Source organism: Elephas maximus, chromosome 9 (genome assembly GCF_024166365.1).
Source record: "Elephas maximus indicus isolate mEleMax1 chromosome 9, mEleMax1 primary haplotype, whole genome shotgun sequence".
Taxonomy (NCBI): Eukaryota; Metazoa; Chordata; class Mammalia; order Proboscidea; family Elephantidae; genus Elephas; species Elephas maximus.
In genome coordinates this window covers 26471089-26476356 of record NC_064827.1, presented here as the reverse complement: position 1 = coordinate 26476356, position 5268 = coordinate 26471089, and the positions used below count along the sequence as shown (strand labels likewise).

Below are 5268 nucleotides of genomic sequence, written 5' to 3'. Positions count from 1 at the left end.
GTTAGTGACTTTAACATATTCTCATTTTAAATTGTCATCCCATGTGCTCTAATAGTTGAAATTCTATTCCTTTTACTCTGTCATCCTGATTTTCTGTAACTGGGGTAGACACCCACAGAGCAGTCTGTTTCTAAATACTGTTTCAGAAAACTTTGTGAGCTTCTTTGGATTGTCATACCGGTGCCATCAGTGAAATGTATTGAGCAGCTTACCATGTACAAGGTCCTTGCTACTAAAGATTAGAGACATTGACGTGCTTCCTGCCCTCAAGAACTGTCAAGCAGCCATCCTGGGAAAAATGGTTATAGGACATTTGCCAAAATGACACATCAACAAGTCAAAATTTATATGTTAGAATCTGAGGACGTAAGTGTGGAGGTGAGCTAGAACGGAAGATACCAGCGCCAGATGTCTTCCTTTGAAACACAGCTTCCTGAAGGAGGTGAACTCTGTGCTAGATATTAAAGGTGCTGATGGAGGAGAATTTGTGAAGATGAAGGGGGCATCCTAGTTGCAGAGTTGAAGATGTGCAAAGCATGTGCAGGTATGAGAAGTAAACTCCATGGGAAGAAGGCAGAATACCCTGGATGAAAGAAAAGCTGCTTTTTGAGAAATTACTTTTTTGAGGGGGATCTAGTGTAGTATGTTTAAACTTAGACCCCTGGGTGGTGAAGAACCAATAAGAGTTTGGAGCTGTGGAATGATAATGGTAATCATGTATTACATTCATAGAGGTGTGGTGAAATTAGGGGAATTTTTTTCAGTAATCTAAGCCAGTACCTACATGGCAGAAATAAAACAGAAAAAGGATAGTTGTTTGAAAGACTTGTAGTGAGAGAATAAACAAGAATTGTGTCATTTTGTAATGAACGTCAGTGTAAGAGATGTAAGAAACATCTTTTTTTGCTTTGCATTATGAATTGCAAAATGTTGATGAGTTAGCCTACAGTTGTCCAAGTCTGTGGCAGGAATACTACAAACTAAAGCCTATTTAGGAGTTGACTGGTGGGTTGGAAGATATTATGATGATCAAATCCAAGATGTCTTCTACTAGATGACAGCACCTGTTGAACAGGAAGAGAAGTAAGCACCATTTTAGATTCTACAACTGAATGTAAAAATTTGTTTATGTGCTGAATTTTGGGCAAAAGAGCAGTGTAAAGCTTTGTTGTGTAGTACTTAAATATTACATTGGTGTCATGTCTTCAGTTTTATCTTCTAACTATATTTTGAATTGCTCAGGGGCAGGGAAACTATTTCTTACTCATCTTGATAACTTCCATGCCTTGTAAAATGCCTGATATATAATCATTTCTCAGTGACTAAGAATGTTTATAGAATTTGCATTCTCGTTGGTGGTGAAGTATTATAATGATGAAGTACTGTCATGGTTGTTATTGTGTAAGTGTTTCTCTACTTTAGAAAGTGCTCATTAGTTCAGCCTCTTTGAGCAAATAGGAGAATATCTTCAATTGTCTTTGGGGTTATACTAATGCTACATGTAACTTAGGTTTTTTTGTTTACTCCATAAGTACTTGTTGTGGGCCTACAACGAGCAAGTTGTTGAATAGGAAGCGAAGATGAAGGAAAAAGACACCCTGCCCTCAAGAGGCTTATAGACTAGAGGGAGAGGTGTCTCTATAAATAAATGCAATGCTAGGTAAAAAGAAACAAGTACAACGTACGGTATCTGGATAAGTGCTATGGAGGTTCTTCACGGGAGAAAGGTTCCTTCTAATCCGGAAGGCAAGGGGAGCTTTATATAGAAGAAGCTACTTCTTTGTATCTGGGCCGGCAAGGGTAGCTAGGAGTTCTCCTAGCCAGATGGCAGGGTCAGGAAATCATGAGACGTACATAGGAAATAGCAGGTAGTCAGTTTGGCATGAGCATGGGATCAAGATTCGTCATAGGAAAGAAGTGAGTTCAGTCCAGAACGTTCCTTGATAAATGATGATGACCTCCTGAAGGTCCTTTGAGGTCTCATCCAAAGCTTAGTGGGTGGTCTGCACCTTCTCTTATATATTTCTGTGACTTTTCAAAAACATTTCACACACGTAAGAAGTTTGTGTAATTCAGCATGTGTTTTTAAACCTACACTCGACTGTTAAAAAGGTTAAAAAAATTTTTTTTCTGTAGTTTTCCTTTAAGTTTTAATGGGGAAAGTTTGTGATCAATTTTTAAAAGCTTTCGTGGACCAGTAACTATGCCAGTGTTTTCAACTGGCTTTTTTCTGTCCGCATTTTACTAAGTCTTTGGAATAAAAGTGAAAATTGCTACCAGAAAGCCACAATTACACTGTTTATGTTGGGAAGTGTCTGGTTGCAGTACTTCAGAATTCTGAAAGAGATTGTAAATGTGGTTAATGAGACTTCGTGTACCTGTGACCACCCTACAAACCTGCTAAAAGGAGACCATGGCCTCTCAGCTTAAGAAATGACCGTTCTGCTTGGGGTGTCAGTGCTGTTTCGGTGCTCAGAGGTGATTCCAACTACCTGATTGAAATTCTTAGCACTGCAATTATAGGGTGAGTTTTTTTTTTTTCTGCTCTGTCCTACAGGGTCGCTATAAGTCAGAATAGACTTGACTAAGCAGATTTGGTTTTTAAGGGAGGAGAATATATATGATTTTTTTGTCTGTAGTGTAACTTTTACTGATACCAGACTTAGAACTTTTAAGTCCACAGAGAAGACTTTTAAAAAGAGAATCAGAAAACACTACTTCCTTTCATGAACAGCTTTAAGAGTTTCAAGCTTAAAATCATCTCTCTTTAAATCCTGGCCCACATATTCTTTTCCCCTCTTCTCCCCTCCCTCTAGGCAGTTTTCTCTAGGTCTTGGTTGGCTTTGAAGAGTTAAGACAGCCTACCTTCTATAAATCAGGAGACAGCTTCATTATCAAAGTTATGTGTTTTCACCTTAATAGATAGCCAGTCCTGGTGCTGGTGCCAGGCCCTGCCTTATCATGTAACCATCAGCACTGCATACTGGAATGTTCTTTGTTTGGATTATTTACTCCTTCTATAAACAAAGATTAGAGTAAAAAATGTCTGCACGGGGGCCCCTGCAGTGCTGACTGTTACTAGAAAATCACAGTTCCATGGTGTAGGATATAATTTGCTGCTCTGTGTCCAGATACTATAATGATACCTGCATTCAGCGCCTTGGGCTTTACCCACATTATCTCATTTCATCTTCACAATAGCCCTAGAAGATAAATTCTGTTCTTCGCGTTCTATACATGAGGAAACTGAGACTGAGAGATTATATGAATTGCTCCAATTTATGTAGTTCCTAAGTGGCAGAGAATTGGGCTTCGGACTTCAGCATTCAACTCCAAAACCCCTGTTGCCCTCCAGTTCTGACTCATAGTGACCCTATAGGACAGGGTAGTACTGTCCCATAGGATTTCCAAAGCCGTGATCTTTGTGGAAGCAGACTGCCAAATCTTTCTCCCACAGAGCAGCTGAGCACTTTGACTACTGTGCCCCCAGAGTGCTCTGTTTTTACCCTTCATCCTCTAAAACCCATTGCAGTCGAGTCGATTCTGACTCATAGCCACCTTATAGGACAGAGTAGAACTGTTCCATAGGGTTTCCAAGGAGTGACTGGTGGATTTGAACTGCCAACCTTTTGGTTAGCAGCCGAAAGCTTAACCATTGTGCCACCAGGGCTCCAAAGAAAGTTATAAGGGTGGTACTTTTTAAAATGATGTTGCCTGGATTTTGAACTACTTGTAACCATTAGATGATTCTATAGTTTTTCACTGGTGGTGCTTGATCCATTTGGGAAAACTTGTTTAGAATTGAAAGTTTTATTTATTTGCCATGAAGTCAGTTCCAACTCATGGTGACCCCATGTGTCAGAGTAGAGGTCTGCTCCATAGGGTCTTCAATTGCTGATTTTTCAGAAGTCAATCTCCAGGCCTTTCTTCTGAAACACCTATAGGTGGACTCGGACCCTCAGCCTTTCGATTTACAGACAAGCGCATTAACTATATAAAAATGATCTAGAGATTATCAAATTGATACAAATCTTGACCATACCTCCAGTATTTGGGTGGTCTGCATCTTTCTCACAGCTTACAGGGCTCTTTTTAAGAATTTACTTTTCATTCTGAATCAAATCGAAGAAAGAGGCAAAATTACCACTGACCAAGCCATTTCGGGAGAAAAATATATCACAGAAGTTCATCAAGCATCTTGTATAGCTTGGAATAGGTACAACTATGAAAAAAACAAATAATTCTTACAGAATATTTGGACATGATACATATCATTCATAATTAAAGCAGTTATTTCTATAACCTTTAAGAAACTTGGTTCTCCCTAAATTGTACAGATACCGATTTTTTTTTTTTTAAGATAATTACTTTTTATCTTCGTATGCATTTTCATGTGCAGTGCAGGCAAATACCCTCATACTGTAGATGAGGAAACCAAGACCTAGAGAACTAAGTGATGTTGCCAAGATGACATCTCATAAACAGCACCTTTTCTTTGTAACAGAGCATGTGTTACCACTTGTCTGTTTTCCTCATGGATCCTAAGATTTGCTTGTAGGTGCTGGGCGTGTTTACAAGGTCGGGGTGTCCTCATTCCTTGACTAGAGTGAGTGTGCTTTCTGATGCCCTGCAAGGTTGTTTTCTTATTGAATTGTATTTGCTGGATGAAACCCCTTGAACTTAATAGCTATCACGATAAATACGCTTAATGGGCTTATTGGCATGTTAAAAATTGTATAGTGTTGGCACATGAAGAGTTCCACATAATTGCTAAATAATGGCACTTAAGATATTTAGAAAGGCACTATCGATTGGTAGTTTGTGTATCCATATATATTTATAACATTCTAGTGACAAATAAAAACTTGAATAAATAATGTCTGGTCTACAGATATCAGTGATAGTAAATAGTTGCCAGGTATGATTAGATATTCTTTATTTAGGCCAGCTCTCCCAGATTATCATTCATCAGATTTTTTATGAGGGGCTTCTTGACCCCAGTTTATTAGTCTCTTTAATTTGTCATGTTACCATCAGACTTAGAAACCTAGTTCTCAGGTAAGCCATATTGGGTGATGTTGACAGGTACATACTTTTCCCTTTTCCACTGCCTTTGCCCTGTATATTTTTAATTTCTGGTTAAAAAAAAAAAAATGTCCTTTAGAAAAACAAAAATGGACAGAAAGTTCTTAGAACAAAAAGTAGGCACTGGGTTGTGACATTTGTGGTGTAGTTTGAAGCTGACCCCTGGGGGAAGGGATGTTTTGG

The 5268-nt window shown here is 38.7% G+C and overlaps 1 protein-coding gene across 19 annotated transcripts in view; it reads left to right on the top strand.

Moving 5' to 3' along the window:
- The window catches only part of BNC2 (basonuclin 2), a 487890-nt gene that overhangs the window by 384322 nt on the left and 98300 nt on the right, over positions 1 to 5268 (top strand). The window lies entirely within an intron of this gene.